At 46.9% G+C, this 20,420-nt stretch overlaps 1 protein-coding gene across 2 annotated transcripts in view; it reads left to right on the forward strand.

The window, feature by feature from the left end:
• Positions 1 to 16,790: 16,790 nt before the first annotated feature.
• The window catches only part of LOC140393857 (metabotropic glutamate receptor 4-like), a 1,771,763-nt gene continuing 1,768,133 nt past the window's right edge, over positions 16,791 to 20,420 (forward strand). For both annotated transcript variants that reach the window (XM_072480390.1, XM_072480392.1), the window contains exon 1: positions 16,791 to 17,037. The gene's annotated coding sequence lies outside the window, so the exon portion shown is untranslated. The remainder of the gene's footprint in view (positions 17,038 to 20,420) is intronic.

A 20,420-nucleotide genomic window follows, 5' to 3' on the forward strand; every position in this document is an offset into this window, starting at 1 on the left:
ATAAAGATGCATGGCATTAAGGGTAAAGTAATAGCATGGATAGAGGATTGGTTAATTAATAGAAAGCAAAGAGTGGGGATTAATTTGTATTTCTCTGGTTGGCAATCAGTAGCTAGTGGTGTCCCTCAGGGATCAGTGTTGGGCCCACAATTGTTCACAATTTACACAGTTAATTTGGAGTTGGGGGCCAAGTGTGTCCAAGTTTGCAGACGACACTAAGATGAGTGGTAAAGCAAAGGTGCAGAGGATACCGGAAGTCTGCAAAGGGATTTGGATAGGTTAAGTGAATGGGCTAGGGTCTGGCGGATGGAATATAATGTTGACAAATGTGAGGTTATCCATTTTGGTAGTGATAACAGCAAAAGGGATTATTATTTAAATGATAAAATATTAAAACATGCTGCTGTGCAGAGAGACCTGGGTGTGCTAGTGCATGAGTCGCAAAAAGTTGGTTTTCAGGTGCAACAGGTGATTAAGAAGGCAAATGGAGTTTTGTCCTTCATTGCTAGAGGAATGGAGTTTAAGACTAGGGAGGTTATGCTGCAATTGTATAAGGTGTTAGTGAGGCCACACCTGGAGTATTGTGTTCAGTTTTGGTCTCCTTACCTGAGAAAGGACGTACTGGCGCTGGAGGGTGTGCAGAGGAGATTCACTAGGTTAATCCCAGAGCTGAAGGGGTTGTAGTACGAGGAGAGGCTGTGTAGACTGGGACTGTACTCATTGGAATTTAGAAGGATGAGGGGGGATCTTATAGAAACATATAAGATTATGAAGGGAATAGATAGGATAGCTGTGGGCAGGTTGTTTCTACGGGCGGGTGAAAGCAGAACTAGGGAGCATAGCCTCAAAATAAGGGGAGGTAGATTTAGGACTGAGCTCAGGAGGAACTTCTTCAACCAAAGGGTTGTGAATCTATGGAATCCCTTGCCCAGTGAAGCAGTAGAGGCTCCTTCATTAAATGTTTTTAAGATAAAGGTAGATAGTTTTTTGAAGAATAAAGGGATTAAGGGTTATGGTGTTCGGAAGTGGAGCTGAGTCCACAAAAGATCAGCCATGATCTCATTGAATGGTGGAGCAGGCTCGAGGGGCCAGGTGTCCTACTCCTGCTCCTCGTTCTCATGTTCTTATGATTGTTTTTAATTTGCAGAACTGTGAGGAAATTATACTTCACCCTCCGAGTGAGGACTCTGACCAATAGGTATCGTTTATGTTAAAACACAGAATTAACTACATTTAAATACATAATTAACCACATTAACATCAAAGAAATAGCTTTACAATTATCAGTTAAACAGTTCTTACATAAAAGGAATAAATTGGAACTGACAATCTATACCTGCCACTAATTAACCAACCCAATACAGTTTTAAATACCAGTTTGTAAATAAAGTTACCAAAACAGGTTATGTTCTTAGCTGGATAGAGACTTTTGGAGAGAGTTCCTTTCAAGAGTAGATCCAGTACACTTCTGTCTTGGCAGACTCAAATCTATGGCAAACTGTTGTTCAATTTAAAATCCTATATCAAACTGCAAAACTACAGACAGATCTTGCTCCTCCCATGAATTACATCATCTTTATCCTACTAGGTTTCATGATCTGCTTAGCTAGGACTCAATACAATACCTCATAAATTATTTACTATCCAGGGATTCTTAAGCAATCATAACAATATCCCATTAGCCCTTTTTCTGGAACCAAATAAGTGGTTGAAATGAATGATTACTATACCTTTCATGACTCTTTAATTACAGCTTTAGCAGATATACTGCCTGTATGTATTTTAAACCAGGGTTTTTAATAACATTACAGCCACAAATATAAAATATAATATATAACAATTTCTAGATTAATCACAAACTTTTATTCTGTTTCTCTTACTACGGTCAGAGATTTTTTTACTGTAATGCCTTCTGCAGAAGCAAGCATCATTTCTGCGCTTCATTGATTTCTTATTAAATATTTTCCCAAAATTTGTAAAACTTATATATTTTCATTAATATTTTAAATAATAATAATTGATCTTTGGATGCAGTTCCATTGCAGTTATTAGATCAGAATGGTGATCAGTGTATAATGTATAGCTGACAGAATTATTCTGCTGACTGCAATTCAGATTGTGTGTGAAGAAACGCTTGTTCTGTGCACGGTGCAACGCTGCAATCCCCAGAAAGCACATTTTCATGATTATCAAAAAAGGCAGATGTTCCTACCCACTCCCAACATTAAGTTCCTGAAAAATAAGTTTCCAGTGGATTGCCTGGCAATATTAAACTACATCTTTGGAAGAGTCTGCAAGTGCATGACCTGAAGACAAGTAAATGAAGAATAGAAAACAGGTACTTTGTAGAGGAGCTGTGGATGTGAATGGGGTACTCAGTAAGGTGCCCCAGGATTTGGTGTTGGGACTGTTACTCTTTCTAATTGCATAAACAACATGGACTCAATACAAATGGTAGATGGCACCCAACTGGGAAATGTAGAAACACTGAAGAAGGCAGTTCAAATATGAAAGAATGATTAGGACAAAATATAGAAGTTCATAGAATTTACAGTGCAGAAGGAGGCCATTCGGTCCATCGAGTCTGCACTGGCTCTTGGAAAGAGCACCCTACACAAGCCCACACCTCCACCCTATCCCCATAACCCAGTAACCCCACGCAACACTAAGGGCAATTTTGGACACTAAGGGCAATTTAGCATGGCCAATCCACCTAACCTGCACATCATTGGACAATGGGACGAAACCGAAGCACCCGGAGGAAACCCATGCACACATGGGGAGAACGTGCAGACTCCACACAGACAGTGACCCAAGCCGGGAATCGAACCTGGGACCCTGGAGCTGTGAAGCAATTGTGCTAACCACCATGCTACCGTGCTGCCCGAAGTTAATGGGAACGGTATCACATGACATTTATTACAGGAAAATGCAAGGTACTGCATGTTGGAAATAAAATATGGTTAACACGCGCACACTTCATGCCCGGCCTGAGATTGTTTTGAAATTCTGTCACCAGCGTCAGGTCCCACTGTCTGCGGCTATTGGATTACCACAGTCAGTTTTCTCATGCAAAAAATGTCCTTTAACAGGCATTGGGTCCTTCAGTAACATAAATGATGGGCCTATCTCTTATTTTAAAATGTCTCTCAGGGAATCATGAAGATTTATATTTTCTTTTTAATTTTCATTATTATCTTTTTGCCCATTAAGCAGATATTAAGGGACATTCACCACCTGACACAGTGTCTATCTAGATGCTTTTAATGGTGTGTACATATATTTATGTTTTACATTTGAATGAGACATGGTCATATGAAGGGTCACTTCGCATTCCGAAGTGGATAGAGATGGAAATAGATATATTAATAGTTGTAAGCAGGTAAAAGGAAACAGGCATAGGCATGATTTGGGTGGCTGCTTCTTGGTACCTGTGAGCTAAACTAGGAGAAGATTGGATTGAGCACCATGACAACTGGGCACAAATAGTGGATTGGTAGTTCTTAGTTTGCTGTGAGCAATAATTCCCTGATGGCCTTTCTGTTGATTTTCCAGGAATCCATGGATGGGGTTTCGGTAAATTGGATCAAGTTGTAGCCATCTGGGATGGCCACGTCCCGATTACAAAATGGACACTTGCAAAGAATGCAGGGAAAATTGGACAATACTAAGAAACAAGCAGGTACAAGCTCTGTCTGTTGATTAGAACCTTAAACTTTCAGACAGGACAGAAACTGCCAAGCAATCTACATACTAATGAGCCATCTCCGGGGACAAAAGGGAAATAATTAGGTACACAATGTTAAGGCAGACTCCCCGGCGCCAGAAGAGACTAAGACGAAGCAGACCAACAGTCACCTAGGACATGCCCAGCGATCAGGGAACCACCCCTCTATTGGAGGAAGATTGATACGACTGATTGGGAAAGACCCAATTAGTTGAGGCCAAGTTCAAGGCCCGCCCAAAAGCGAGCGAAGCCCTTTTTAGTATAACCAAAGAGAGCAACAAAGTGGACTCACACGAAGAATTCATACCATTTTGGCACTTTGCTAGCTCTGGGCGCAGCACATGCATTACCCTTTCATGCTGGTATTTGTCTTGGATTCCCTTGCATCCTTGGATATGACGGAGCTGAATGCATTTTGTAATGGTGGTCCATTGTTATTAGATCAAGATCCACACTTTAGTTCCTGAACAATTGCATTTTCTATACTCATTTAAATCAACAACATTTCATTAGTGATTGGTTAAGACAGAGGTCTATTCTGAATAGGAAAGATCCAATCTTCATAATTGCTGTAAGGGAAGCAAATTATGCTTCACTTTCAGACCATGACAAGCATATTCTGACACTACTGCACCTGAGGCAGTTTTCACAGGTACTTTAATAAATGCTGCTGGATTTTAAAATATAAATTTTTTTATGTAATGCAATTTTTAAAAATAGAATCATGGAATGTTAAAGCACAGGAACATTCATTTAATCCATGACTTCTGTTTGATTTTGCTCCACACAAACCATCTAATATAGGCCATGATATATTGGTCTTGTTGTACCCGACTCAGGGCACAACAAGGCCATTAAATCTCCTGAGAGGCCTCTCGTGAGATTTGAAGACCTTGTTACGCACCATGAGATCTAACGATATGTTGTGAGGCGGCGCGATGTGGATCCCACCTACAATGGGCGGGATCTAGGTTTGCATACTCAAGTGATCAGTTAGGATCACTTGAATATGTCTATGCCGTAATTGCTCAAGGTGCTGGGACTAACCCCCACGCCTCAGAGACCCCGAGCTTGTGCCATTTAGCACTCGTCCCCCGAACATGGACCAGGCGTACTGGAACTTGGGGAGGTCTCCCAGGTGATATGGGGCATCTGGGTGGTCGGGCTTTGGGCAGGATGATATCCTTGTATGCCTGATGCCACCCGGGCACTGTGGTATTGTCAGTCTGACACCCTGGCAGTGCCACCTGGGCACCATGGCAGTTCCACCTGGGTGCCACCCTTGCACTGCCAGAATGCCCAGGCACCACAGCCAGGGTGGCAGGGGCACTGTCAGGGTGCCAGGCTGGCAGTGCCAAGATGCCCAGGTGCCATCTTTCCCGCATGGGGAATCAGGCCTATGGTGCTCTGTCTTGTGAGGTGGGGTGCATGTGGCTTGAGGAGCCATTCACTGGTAATTTGGGCATGGGGGTGGGGGGGGGGGGAGTTGTCCAGAGGCCATGGTGGGGTGTTCAGAGATTGGGGCACCATTTAAAAATGGCATCCCGATTGCTTCCTGCACTGGTGAGTGGGCTCGTTGGTGCAGGAAATGAGCCTAAGTGTGGTCTTGGCATGGAGTTTATCGCCGAGGTCTGAAAAAATAGCAGAGTCTCAATTAATAGTGGGATTGTTCTCAGTGATTCCAGCTCAGGGAAACACCCAGCTAAACCCGCCCGAAACTGGGGCGAGATTCTCTGACCCCCCGCCGGGTCGGAGAATCGCTGGGGGCTGGCGTGAATCACGCCCCCGCCGGTTGCCGAATTCTCCGGCACCGGATATTCGGCGGGGGTGGGAATCGCGCCGCGCCGGTTGGCGGGCCCCCCCCGCGATTCTCCGGCCCGGTGGAGCTGAAGTCCCGCTGCTAAAATGCCTGTTCCGCTGGCATAGATTAAACCACCTACCTTACCGGCGGGACAAGACGGCGCAGGCGGGCTCTGGGGTCCTGGGGGGGGGGGGGGGCGCGGGGCGATCTGGCCCCGGGGGGTGCCCCCACGGTGGCCTAGCCTGCGATCGGGGCCCATCGATCCGCGGGCGGGCCTGTGCCGTGGGAGCACTCTTTTCCTTACGCCTTCACCACGGTCTCCACCATGGCGGAGGCAGAAGAGACTTCCTCCACTGCGCATGCGCGGGAATGCCGTCAGCGGCCGCTAACGCTCCCGCGCATGCGCCGCCCGGAGATGTCATTTCCGCGCCAGCTGGCGGGGCACCAAAGGCCTTTTCCGCCAGCTGGCGGGGCGGAAATTAGTCCGGCGCGGGCCTAGCCCCTCAAGGTTGGGGCTCAGCCCCCCCAAGATGCGGAGCATTCTGCACCTTTGGGGCTGCGCAATGCCCGACTGATTTGCGTCGTTTTGGGCGCCAGTCGGCGGCCACCACGCCGATACCGGAGAATTTCGCCCCAGGACTCTGTTTCTTTTCCTTCAAAGCGCGGCCATTTTCCTCTGTTCCCAATTGCCCCCCAGTATTAACCTTTGATATTCCTGTTTTCCAAGCAACTGTGTGAGTCCCTTTTAAGAGGATGTATGGAGCAAACAATGGAATCTAGCAGAAAATTGTACTTGGTGTAAAAGATTTTGTTTTGTTTCTCTAATTTTTATGATTATTCTAAACTTGGGGAGGTGAAATTTGTTTGTGGTGCCACACGGACTAACACTGTTGCCTGGGGTCAGCCAACCCTGTGAGCTGCTGGGTGCATGGTGTCATTAAATAATGTCAATGAAGATCACCATGTGGGCTATACAGGAAGCACCCCGTGCCAAGCCCCTAGAGAATTGATATAACTCTGAGTAATGCTAGTTCTGGTGAATGAATTTCTCCCAATGTAAAATTGAGACAATATAAAAATAAGGGATAAAATTCTTAAGTGGGTGCAGGAGCAGAGAAACCTGTCTGTATATGTGTGTAGATCAACAAAGGTGGCAAGACAGGTGGAGAGGGCAGCAAATAAAGCTCATAGTATTTTGGGCTTTATTAATAGTGGCATGGAGTACAAGAGCAAGGAGGTTATGCTGAACTTATACAAAACTCTAGTTGTACCTCAGCTGGAATATATTGTACAGTTCTGGATGCCACATTATAGGAAGGATGTGAACTCATGGGAGAGAGTGCAGTAGAGGCTTACAAGATTATTTCCAGAAATGAGAGATTTCAGTTACGAGGATTATTGGAGAGGTTGGGACCGTTCTCCTTGAGGAGAAGAAGGCTAAGAGGAAATTTGACAGAGATGTTCAAAATCATGTAGGAGCTAGCCAGAGTAGATATAGATAAACTGTTAATGCTCGTAAAAGGACCAAGAACGAGAGGGCACAGAATTAGGGTGATTTGAAAACGAGGCAAATGAGAAAAACCTTCTTCACACAACGAGTGGTTTGTGTCGGAAAAACACTGCCTAGAAGTTTGGTGGAGGCAGGTTCAATCAAGGCATTCAAGAGGGCATTAGATGCTTACTTGAATAGAAAGAATGTGCAAGAGTACAGGGAACGGTCAGGGGAAATGCGTGATGGTGTTTAATATTTTCTCGAGGGCTTGTTATAGATTTCTAATTTGGTGATTCATTTTCAAGGAAATAACTTTTACATTGAGGATTGAAATTTTTAAATGGAAGATAAATTAAAACACCTGTTTGAGAAGCTGGCAAACAAACCTGAAGTAATTGCAAATCAAATGATAGCCAATGTTTGTTTCATAAAATTAATAAAGGGAAGCATTGATAATTGAACACTAGGTTACTTCTCTGAGCTTCTTAGTGGAGACAGGATGTCTACAGATGTTTTACTAAGGGCTTTAAATTATTCATATGGTTCTCCTGACAAAGTGGAGGTTTGGAAATTGGAGGGAATTAGGCCAAAAATCTATCGGAGGCATACCAGATGTGCCATGTTGCTGTGGGATAGATTGCAAGGAGCTTTTTTTTTAGTTTTGGCTTTTTCTATGTGATTCCTCATAGTGCTAGGTAGTTTAAGCCTGGACAATCATCCTGTGAGACAGGCAGAAAGAGATTTTGTCAGAAGCTGTAAAACAGCTGTAACCACTAGTAAAGGGAAACCAAGATTGTTTCTGATTTGGAGTCGCTAAGTAAGAATACAGTGAGGGCCATGCTTGACTTGGGGAGTTCACAATTGTGAGATGTTGAAGGAGAGCTGGTAGGTTCATCTAGCCAGTTCTCGTGGAACAACTCCAAGAAAGCTAACTCCTCAAAGATTAGTAGGAAAATTCAGGAGTAAATTCCTGAGAACTGTGGCACACCTTGGTATTGTCCTAATTAAAGTGGAGGAATGCTCAAGATCCTGTAAAATTTAGGGAACAAGTATGGGAAACTCTTGAGTGGAAATAAAAATATCACAGGAACAGGTCAATTCAGAATTTTGGGTTTAAAGTATTAGCGTTTACAAAATATAGTGTTAAGTTGGTAGCATGTGCTTTGTTTAATGTTTATGCAGTTAAGTTTTTTAAAAAATGTGAAACCTTGGAGTGTAAATCTTACAGTTAATAACTGGAAGTTCAATTTTATTTTTAAAAGTTATTAATTTCTACGGAGTTTGTAACACTAGTGAAGGTTATGGCAAAAGAGAAACCTCCTCTAGTCCAAATTCCTCCGACAGCCCAAAGTGAAAGTCAGAAAGAAAGTAAAAGTAAAAAATAAATTGAATCTTTGCCAATATTACAGAATCTACCAGTCGAGCAAAATAGGATTTTGATCAGGGATTTTCATTATAACTAATCAATCAATATAATATAATAGTCCCAATCATGAACTGGGTTGATATCAAAATTCAGATTTGACACAGACAGATATAATATGAGAGCAGAGTCAAGCTAATAGAAATGGAAGGAGATACCTAGTATTATGGGCCAGGGTTCAGAGAACACTAAAGTATACCATTGAGTTCACCTGACCCACAACTTTTAACATATTTTGTTTATGGGAAGCACAAGGGCCCACTTTACAGGTGTGATGCAACAGAGAACTAAAAGTATTTTAAAACAAAAACCATGTTTATTCTATGAATCCAGTTAACATTTTATAAACGCCCAGTAAACAGTTTATCAACTACCAACATACGTAACTCCACAAATACAATACTTTATAGATAACCCTTAATAACTTCCCAAACAACATCCATATGTTAAAACCTTTTTAAACAAAGACAGCAGGTTTAAATTCTCTACAGAAACAGGTATTATTTTGAAATCATCAATGAGCTGAAGACATTCATTAGCTTGTAGAGAGAGATCATTACACAGATGCTTACTTTGAATGCAGCTCTCCAACTCTGAAAACGAAACTAAACACACTGCAGCTGCCAGCTCAAAAACAAAAGTTAAAACCAGACAGACAGCGTAGCTCCACACACTGACATCACTGCAGCTATTTGATAAACAGTCTCATGACACTAGACAGAAAGAGAAAGGCACCAGATAGGTTAATTAGGGCTAGCATTTTCTGGCTCTTCCTGCCAGTGGGAACGTCCGGTCCTATCAATGTCAACCTCCCAAGGTGCAATCCCCGGAGGCAGAGGGTACGGGGCATGCAAAATCCGTAAACATCATCGACAAGATCCCGCCACCAACCCATGGAAAATACAGCCGTTGGGGGGTCGGGGGTGGGGGGGAGGGGGTGGAGGGGTGTGGTGATGGTTGGAAATTCCGCCCTAAATATATGTATGTTGGAAGTAAGAAGAAGGATATTGGTTTTTTTCATTATTTCTTGTCAAGTTATGATGTTTTTTGTTAAATGCATACTGGTGGTAAGGAAAATTATTTTTACATGTAAATTAGTCTGGTAGCAACAGTGATATGTGTTTTGGTTGTGACTACAGTAAGAAACAATAGGCAAACTGACTTGTTCAATCTTCATGTATCGTTAATCTTGGTTTATTCATTCTGAGAAATTATATACATGTGCCATTTTACATTTAAAGGGAAGGGAAAGGAAGTGGTGATGGGGGAGGGGGAAAGGGAGAGGTGGGGGAACTGAGATGTGGGGAGGTGGGGGAGAGGGGAGGTGGGGAAATGTGGGAGGTGGGAGGAAAGGGAGAGGTGGGGTTAGCGTAGAAGGGAGGGGAGAGAGAGCGAGGGAGGGGAAAGGAAGGAGCGAGGGGGCAGGAGGAGTGGGGAGGAGGGGGTAAGGGGTAGGGAAGGAGTAGGGGGAAAAAGGGAACGGGGAGGCAGGGGTGTGGGGAGGGGAGGATGTGGGGGAGGGGGCTGAGTCAAGGGGAGGGAGAAGGCAGATAGGGAAGGAGAAGGCAGAGGGGGAAGGCAGGGGAGGGGAAAGGTGGAGGGGAGGGGTTGGTTGAGGGAAGGGAAAGGGGAGGGGAAGGCAGAGGGGAGGTGGATGGGGAAGGAGGGGGTTAAGGTGAATGTGGGGGGGAGAGGGTGAAAGTGGCGAGAGAAGGGGAAGGTGGGGCAGAAGGTGGAGGGGAAAGCAGAGGGGGAAGAGGGGAAGGTGGAGGTCGGAGGGGGAAGGTAGAGGGCTGTGCAGCCAATTGGACGAGGTGAAGGTTACTAATGATCAACTTCGATTTTCCATTTGGCCACCAGGTTTTGCTGCCTGGAGGCATCCTCCAGACAAGCGTGGAGACTTTCCCAGCCAGCCTGGAGTTAGGTCTAGCCACAGGCCCCCAGTGGAGGCCTCCACTGTGAGGCATCCTCTCCCCTAGTTAACTATAATGGCTTCCATGCTGCTGCTTTCAAGATGAAGATCTCCTGATGATCTTCCAGTTTCAACATCTTTAATTGGATGGCACGTCTGCCAATATTAATTGGCCAATTCTGGGAAAAGCCCAACTGAGTGAGTTTTTTTCCCCACAGTGCGGACCTCTAAGCTGCTTTTGAACCTGACAGGTTTCAGAAAGCCACAGGAAAATCTTGTCCTGGAGTTTGCCATGCCATTAATCATTACTCTGTCATGAATTGCACTGCTGAAGGTTAGAATAAAATAAAAATGTCCCATGAACTAATATCTCTTGCATACACATGCATGTAATATAAACAGCACTGACTGGGCATGTATGTTCATAAAATGAGTCATAGAGTCATAAGTGCTCATCTAAATACTTCTTAAATGTTGTGAGTGTTCCTACCTCTATCACCAGGCAGTGAGTTCCAGATTCCAACCACCCACTGCGTGAAAATGTTTTTTCTCACATCTCCTATAAACCTCTTGCTTCTTACCTTAAATCTATGCCCCCTGGTCATTGATGCCTCTGCTAAGGGGAAAAGTTGCTTCCTATCCACCCTATCTATGCACCTCATAATTTTGTACACCTCAATCAGGTTCCCCCCTCAGCCTTCTCTGCTCAAAGGAAAACAATCCCAGCTTAACCAGCCTCTCTTCATAGCTGAATCACTCAAGTCCAGGCAACATTCTGGTGAAGTTCCTCTATACCCTTTCCAATGTAATCACACCCTTCCTATAGTGTAACAACCAGAACAGCACACAGTACTCCAGCTGTGGCTTAAGCAGCATTTTATACAGCGTCATCATAACCTCCCTACTCTTATAGTCTATGCCTGGTTAATAAAGGCAGGTATCCCATATGCCTTCTTAACCACCTCATCTACATATTGTCTTCAGGGATCTATGGATATGCAAACCAAAGTCCCTCTGTTCCTTTGTATTTCCCAGGATCCTATCATTCATTGTACATTTCCTTGCCTTGTAAGTCCTCCCAAAATACCTTTGCTCGCACTTTTCAGGGTTAAATTCCATTTTCCACTGTTCAGTCCATCTAACTAGCCTGTCTATATTGTCCTGTAATCTAAGGTTTTCCTCCTCACTATTTACCACACCACCAATTTTTGTGTCATCTGCAAATTTACTAATCATACCTCCTACATTCACATCCAGATTATTAATGTACACTACAAACAGCAAGGGACCCAGCACCGATCCCTGCTGAACACCACTGGGCGCAGGCTTCCAGTCACAAAAACAGCCTTCCAACATCATCCTCTGCCTCCTGCCACTAAACCAATTTTGGATCCAATTTGCCAAATTGCCCTGGATCCCATGGGCTCTTGAACAGTCTCCCATGCGAGACCTTATCAAAAGCCTTACTGAAGTCCATGTCGATTACATCTACACACCCAGTCACCTCCTCAAAAAGTTCAATCAAATTTGTAGGACACGATCTCCCTCTGCCAAAGCCAAGCTGACTATCCTTGATCAATCCTTGCCTCTCCAAGTGGGGATTAATTCCCCCTCCTACCTCCACCTTCCCCACTTCCCCCTCTGCTTGCCCCTCCACCTTCTGCCCCACCTTCCCCTTCTCTCTCCACTTTCACCCTCTCCCCCCCCCCCCACACATTCACCTTAACCACCCTCCTTCCCTCAGAATTCTTTCCAATTGTTTCCCTACCACTGATGTTAGACCCACTAGCCTTTAATTTCCTGGCTTTTCCCTACTTCCCTTCTTGATTAATGGCACCATATTAGTTGTCCTCCAGTCTTCTGGCGCCTCTCCTGTGGCCAGAGAAGATTTGGGAATTATTGTCAGAGCCGCTACAGTCTCCTCCCTTGCCTTCCACTGCAGCCAGGGATGCATGCTGGAGCTTCATTCTGGCAGTTCATGATACCATGTTCAACCTTGTATGTTTTTGCTTTAAAATGTAGTTCAATCATGAGTCATTCTCTATAATAAAGTTTTCATACATTTTTTATAAAGGTATTCTTAAACACAATATCCTGCCAAATGAATACACGTTTAAACACGTGATTTCATTGGCAGAAAAGGAGATTGGACAATCTGCTCTCTGAAAATACCGTACTAATCTGTGCTCACAGAAATAATGGGCAGGGTTCTCCGATTGCCGACGCCGAAATTGCGTACGTTGATTGGCCGGAGAACCCATTTTTACGACGAAAGCGGGGACTATTTTCCGGATGCTCTGCCCCCTCAAAAATGACATACTCGAGGAGTATGCCGCATGCCATTGGGACGGCCTCAGGAAGTCACCTGAGGCCCTCCCCCGATATTCCCTCCCCCCCCCGCTGAACCGACTTCCCGACGGTGCCGGTCACGTGCTGCTGTGCAGAGGGACCTGGGTGTGCTGGTGCACGAGTCGCAAAAAGTTGGTGTGCAGGTGCAACAGGTGATTAAGAAGGCTAATCGAGTTTTGTCTTTCATTGCTAGAGGGATGGAGTTCAAGACTAGGGAGGTTATGCTGCAATTGTATAGGGTGTTGGTGAGGCCGCATCTGGAGTATTGTGTTCAGTTTTGGTCTCCTTACCTGAGAAAGGACATTTTGGCACCGGCGGGAGTGCAGAGGAGATTCACTAGGTTGATCCCAGAGTTGAGGGGATTAGATTATGACGAGAGGTTGAGTAGACTGGGACTGTACTCATTGGAGTTTAGAAGGATGCGGGGGGATCTTATTGAAACATATAAAATTATGAAGGGAATAGATAGGATAGATGCGGGCAGGTTGTTTCCACTGGTCGGGGAAAGCAGAACTAGGGGGCATAGCCTCAAAATAAGGGGAAGTAGATTTAGGATGGAGTGTAGGAGGAACCTCTTCACTCAAAGGGTTGTGAATCTCTGGAATTCCTTGCCCAGTGAAGCAGTTGATGCTCCTTCTTTAAACGTTTTTAAGAAAAAGATAGATACCTTTCTAAAGATTAAAAGGATTTGGGGATATGGTGTACGGGCCGGAGAGTGGAGCTGAGTCCACAAAGGTCAGCCATGATCTCATTAAATGGCGGAGCAGGCTCGAGGGGCCAGATGGCCTACTCCTGTTCCTAGTTCTTATGTTCTCTCAATTTTCAGGGACCTCGCGTGGTGGCTGTGAACTGTGACCAGTGCCGCCACGGTCGGGGAGGGGAGCGGTTCTGCTGGCAGGGGGGAGGAGCTTCAGCGGGGGTTGGGGGGGATTTGTGGAAGTTTGCCCAATGGTGACAAGGGGGTTACAGGGGGGCACTATCTGGCAGCCGGGTCCACGTGCGGCCACGCCATGTTGTACGGCGTGGCCGCCACCGTGCGCATGTGCAGCCACGGACCGGGCCATTCTGCATCTGTATCTGCAGGGGGCTATACGTGGCGGGGCTGCTAGCCCCCCACCGGTCGGAGCATCGGTACGGGGTCGGCGCCGACTTTTTGGCCGTAAGACCAGAGGCTTCCTCCGGACATAGCTGCAAAATCGGAGAATCCAGCCCGATGTATTTTGCTTTCTCCCCACCAAAAGTGCTGAAAGCAAAAAATTGTTACCACAGTTTTAAAATCCCAACTATTGGGTGAGCAGGATGATAAGGGGAATAAATATTGCAAGTGTATTGTCATAATGGCTGGAAATGTAGATGTTATTTACAGAGCCCTCTCCTTTGACACTCATTAAAACTGAAAGCTATAGACTTACATGGGGGAGCCTATCGGGCTAGCCTCGATGCTGCTGTGGAAACATACGGATACTGTATGGGTCTAATCCCAGAAATCGATAGTTGAGGCAGATCTGAGCACTAGACGGCGCCTTAAACCGTCAAACAGAGCGCCAATCTCTCTCTGCTCAATTCGAACAGCGTGAAGGAATTCTGCAGCAAACTTTTTGGAACTTATTTACAACCTGATCTCGTCCTCTGATTGTAGGTTTGATTATCTTGGTACTCTGAAGTTTAATAACAGGTCTACATATAAATGGGGGTTCCCGGTTCGCTTAACTTTTAGCATTCTGTTTTGACAAACAACATGGCCTTTAAAGATCAAGTCGATATTAAATTACTGAAGAGGATTAATTGGACTCGGTGTCACTTAGCGGTTAATTAAGGGACTTCCACTAATTACCCCGGAATTCCACATTGGGGTCCTTGTAACCCGTGTTGCAACCCCAGTCGATTGTTCTTCAACACCAGCCAATACAATTCAATTTGGGCATTTTCCGATTGCTAAAAAATATTACCTACTTTTATGTACCTTCGATCTACGGTTTTAACATTTTCCCTCCCTCCCTCGGAGATGAATTTTGCTTTGACTTTATCTGAATTAAAGCTGCATGTGCTTTTTTTTAAACTCAAAAGGAAATGAAATAACTCAGGGCTCATAGAGTATTTTGGTTGGAGCGAATTGTATGGTTTCAAAAATCGTTGCGTGATTTTCGAAGTTTGTTTAAATGTATTAATATATTTGTCTCCGAGTCTATACGCTCACAAATCCCGCTCTGGACACACTGCGCCTCCAATGCAGCATAAAGTCTCCCCTCCCCCAGCAACACAAGGCTGATGCTAGTTAGTAATCGTTGATTAATATTGCATTAATGGAAACCTGATTCAGTGGTTAGCACTGCTGCCTCGCAGCTCCAGGGACCCCGGTTCAATTCCGACCTGGGGTGACTGTGTGGAGTTTGCTCTTTCTCCCGTGTCTGCGTGGGTTTCCTCCCGGTGCTCTTGTTTCCTTCCACAGTCCAAAGTTGTGCATCTCAGTTGGATTGGTCATGCCAAATTGCCCCTTAGTGTCCAAAAGATGTGTGGGTTAGGTGAGGTTATGGGTTGGTGGAGTGAGCCTGGGTAGGGTGCTCTTTCAGAGGGCCTGTGCAGACTCGATGGGCCGAATGGCCTCCTCCTGCACTGCAGGGATCCTAGGATTCATCAGTGTAATCCTGTGTGAATTAAGGTGTCGTTCAAATTGCTCCCATCAGAAAACTGTTCCAGACCAGTGCGAGCCAGTGCAATATGCCAATCATGAAACTTTGATGGTCGAATTATAGAGGCCTACGGGAAATCCTAACCTGACACCAAGCCTGTCCCAGGACGTTCTTGCTGCTGCTGCTCCCCAGAGTCTTTCCTGTCCTTTACCAAGATCGCTGACACTCAAACTTCTCTATCACGCTGACAACACCAGGTTGAATGGACTGAACTCTCTCTCTCATCCTCTCTTGTTCCAACTTGGGGTCTCGAACTATTCACAGAGAAAACCGAACTTCCGTTGACTCCCTTGATTTACACCCTTCAACTTTAGTTGGAAGCATGACTATCAATATGACTATGGTACTATTAAAAAAAGCGGGCACACGACACTTTAAAAGAGAGGAACATATTGATCTCTCTCTATATATATATTTAAGTGAATTAAAATCCCCATATACATACTGTGCTACATTTGCAACCCTGAAAGATCTCATTCTGTTGCTGACTGTCCCAGCACTGATGTAATCTGTTGTACTACACGCACGCTTCGTAAGAATCGACTTTTGTTTTTTTTTAATTGCAGGTGACATATTCCATTGGGTAACTGTGGTGATTCATGTCCTGGCTGCTCTATTTTCCAAAGCAGTCCAATGCACTGAAATCCCAGGTTGATCAGGTATTAGTAAATAGAACTTTAAATAATATCGACAGCCAGTCCGTTGGAAAGCCAGTACTGCGCCTCTCAAACTGAACGCCACATATTTCCATATATATATATGTCGATGCCTGTACAAATAGCGCCTTAGTTTAAGTGAATTGGCAATAAGATTGGGTACAATATTTAAATGTGATTTGAAGGTGCTTTTTGTAGTGTGTTTGTGTGTGTCTGTTGAGCACCATTCACACCAGCTTTGTGATTGTAATCATCAAGGATAACCGCTGTACAAAAAGTGTGTGTGTATGCCCAGAGCCAAAGATCGGAATACAGTTGTAAAAAAAAAATCACTTCGAATGGAGCAGGTTACTGCAGAACGCCGATCGATTCCTTAAATCAACATTACTCCTGTTCACGCGAAATCCAATTTCTTCAAGCAAAATGAGAATCCCTTCACTGGGTTAAGTTGAAGGGATTGGTCCACATGAGCACAGTGCCTCGGCGGCTGCAGTCGCTTCAATGTGGAGTGACCGGCTCACACTCCCTGGAATCCCCTGGCTTTCTCTCTCTCTCTCTGTCTCCACACTCACTGAGCTGGATTGGAGCTGAAGACATTCATTACAAGACGTGTCGTGTTGCGTAGAGTATTTATTCAGTTGGGTTCAGTTCAGTTTCGCTGTGTGTGGGGGTAAGGGGGTGTTGAGTGTGTGTGTGGGCGGGGGTGGGGGGTGGGGGAAGGGAAAGGCGTTAGACGTTCCTTGGAGACAGGCTTCCTTTTTCATCAATGGATACTTTTCGGCCGACTTAGAACCCCGGCTCGTTCCAGCATCGTGGGCGATCCCGGCGCCGCCGGCTCCAGCCTTGTGGCTTCTCAGCGGCGGAGAGAGAGGTGGTGGTGGGGGGCAGTGGAGAAGCTGAACCTGGAGGCTGCACGGAGGAGCGAGCCGGGGGAGCTCCTCAGGAAGACCGTGCATCGCAAGCTCAGGCTCCAAGCTCCGACTCAAGGTATGATGGACATCCACCCCCCCCCCCCCTCCTCCTCCTCCTCCACCCACCCCCTCCCTCCCTCCCCTCCCCGCACCCTCAGCCAACCCCCCTTTACACTGGCGTCCTCTTGTTTTGAAACCCAGCAGTCCCGCGATCTGAGTTGTCTCAGTGTGTGTGTGGAGCGGGCTGCGGCTTTACCGAGCGATCACTGACTGGGAGCTGAGTGTTCAACATTGCGCACGAACTATTCCAAGCAGGGCGCTTAACACCTGGAGCGGGGCGCTCGGGTGGGCACATTTCCCAAAATTAAAAGTTCTCAATGCTGCAGGAGTTGCCTCCCAGCAAAATGACAGCTGGGCGCGAAATGAACCCAGCACTCGTCCAGGACAGTTGTGAAGAGCGCCTTTAAGGGAAGAATCCCCCAGTGAATGAAGAGATTTCTACCTCACATTGCCCACCAGCCACTGTGTGTGTGTGTGTGGGGGGGGGGGGGGGGGGGAGAGTGTTTGTGTGTGTGTAGGAGGGGTGTCTATAGTGTGGGGGTGGGTGTTTGGTTGGGAGGGTAGATGTGTGTGTGTGGGGAGGGAGAGGGGTGTGGGGTATGTGTGTAGGAAGGTGTAAGTGTGCTTGGAAGATGTGTGGGTGGGGGTGTATGTGTGCGTGTGGGGGAGGGGGTGTATATGTGCGTGTGTGTGGGGGGGGGGTATATGTGTGTGTGGGGAAGGATGGTGGTGGGAGGGTATAAGTGTATGTATGGGTTCGTGGGGGTGTATGTATGTGTGTGTGGGGGGGCTGTCTGTGTGTGTATGGGGGGGTATGTGTGTGTGGGGGGTATATATGTGTGGGGGGAAATGTTAATGTGGGGGGTATGTGTGTGTATGAGAAGGGGGTGTATCAGTGTGTGTGGGTGTGTGTGTGGGGGGGTATGTGTGTGTCTGGGGGGTATGTGTGTGTGGGGGTATGTGTGCGTGTGAGGAGGGGGTGCATGTGTGTGTGAGGTGTGCGAGTATGGGGGGTGAGGTGGGAGTGTATGTGTGTGTGAGGTGTCTGTGTATGGGGGGTATGTGTGTGGGGGTATGTGTGCGTGTGAGGAGGGGGTGTATGTGTGTGTGAGGTGTGCGAGTATGGGGGGTGAGGAGGGGGTGTATGTGTGTGTGAGGTGTGCGAGTATGGGGGGTGAGGAGGGGGTGTATGTGTGTGTGAGGTGTCTGTATGGGGGTATGTGTGTGGGGGTGTATGTGTGTGCAGGGGTATGAGGGTGTATGTGTGAGGAGGGGGTATATGTGTGTGATGTGTGTGGGGGGGGCATATATGTGTGCGGGGATATGTGTGTGTATGGGGGTATATGTGTGTGTGTGGAGGGGGTATGGTCAGGGGCTGGTTTAGCACAGGGCTAAATCGCTGGCTTTGAAAGCAGACCAAGACAGGCCAGCAGCACGGTTCAATTCCCATACCAGCCTCCCCGAACAGGCACTGGTATGTGTGTGTGTGTGAGGAGGGTATGTATGTCTGTGTAGGGGTGTATGTGTGGGTGGGGGGTGTATGAATGTGTGTGGTGGGTATATGAATGTGTGTGTGGGAGGTGTATGTGTGTGTGCATGTGCGGCGTATGAATGTGTATGAATGGGTTTGTGGGGTGGATGTATGAATATGGGAGTGTGTGGGAGCTTTTGGTGTGTGTGTGTGGAGGGGGTGTTTGAATGTGTATGTGTGTGGGGGTGTAAATGTGTGTGGGGGGTGTAAATGCGTGTGTGTGGGGGGGTATATGAATGTGTGTGTGTGTGGGGGGGGGGTATATGAATGTGTGTGTGTGGGGGGGGGGTATATGAATGTGTGTGTGTGGGGGGGGTTTATGAATGTGTGTGTGTGGGGGGGTGTATGAATGTGTGTGTGTGTGGGGGGGTGTATGAATGTGTGTGTGTGGGGGTGTATGAATGTGTGTGTGTGTGGGGGGGTGTATGAATGTGTGTGGGGGGGTATGAACGTGTGTGTGTGTGTGTGTGGGGAGAGGGTGTATAAATGTGGGGGGGGTATGAACGTGTGTGTGTGTGTGTGTGTGGGGAGAGGGTGTATAAATGTGTGTGTGTGTGGGTGTGTGTGTGTGTAGGGGTGGGGGTGTATGAATGTGTGTGTGTGTGGGGGGGTGTATGTTTATGAATGTGTGTGTGGGGGGAAGGTGTATGAATGTGTGTGTGTGTATGAATGTGTGTGTGTGTGTGTGTGGGGGGGTGTATATGAATGTGTGTGTGTGGGGGGAGTGTATGGATGTGTGTGTGTGTGGGGGGGTGTATGTGAATGTGTGTGTGTGGGGGGGTGTATGTGTGTGTGTGAGGGGGGTACGAATGTGTGTGTGTGTGGGGGCGTGTATGAATGTGTGTGTGTGGGGGGGGGGGTGTATGAATGTGTGTGTGTGTGGGGGGGGAGTGTATGTGTGTGTGTGGGGGGGGTGTACGAATGTGTATGGGGGGGTGTATGAATGTGTGTGTGTGTGGGCGGGAGTGTATGTGTGTGTGTGGGGGGGAGTGCATGTGTGTGTGTGGGGGGGGAGTGTATGTGTGTGTGTGGGGGGGGGAGTGTATGTGTGGGTGTGTGTGTGTAGGCGGGGTGTATGAATGTGTGTGGGGGGTGTATGTTTATGAATGTGTGTGTGGGGGGGGGGGGGAAGGTGTATGAATGTGTGTGTGTGTGTGGGGGAGTGTATGTGTGTGTGTGGGGGGGGGAGTGTATGTGTGTGTGTGTGTGGGGGGGGAGTGTATGTGTGTGGGGGGGTGTATGTATGTGTGTGTGTGTGGGGGTGTATGTTTATGAATGTGTGTGTGTGGGGGGAAGGTGTATGAATGTGTGTGTGTGTATGAATGTGTGTGTATGAATGTGTGTGTGTGTGGGGGGGTTGTATATGAATGTGTGTGTGTGGGGGGAGTGTATGAATGTGTGTGTGTGGGGGGTGTATGTGAATGTGTGTGTGGGGGGGGTGTATGTGTGTGTGTGTGAGGGGGGTATGAATGTGTGTGTGTGGGGGGGGCGTGTATGAATGTGTGTGTATGTGGGGGGGGGTGTATGAATGTGTGTGTGTGGGGGGGGAGTATATGTGTGTGTGTGGGGGGGGTGTATGAATGTGTGTGTGTGTGGGGGGGAGTGTATGTGTGTGTGTGGGGGGGGGGAGTGTATGTGTGTGTGTGTGTGGGGGGGGTGTATGAATGTGTGTGTGGGGGGGGTGTATGAATGTGTGTGTGTGTGGGGGGGGAGTGTATGTGTGTGTGTGTGTGGGGGGGGGAGTGTATGTGTGTGTGTGTGGGGGGGGTGTATGAATGTGTGTGTGGGGGGGGTGTATGAATGTGTGTGTGTGTGGGGGGGAGTGTATGTGTGTGTGTGGGGGGGGAGTGTATGTGTGTGTGTGTGTG

This window comes from Scyliorhinus torazame, chromosome 17 (genome assembly GCF_047496885.1).
Source record: "Scyliorhinus torazame isolate Kashiwa2021f chromosome 17, sScyTor2.1, whole genome shotgun sequence".
Lineage (NCBI taxonomy): Eukaryota > Metazoa > Chordata > Chondrichthyes > Carcharhiniformes > Scyliorhinidae > Scyliorhinus > Scyliorhinus torazame.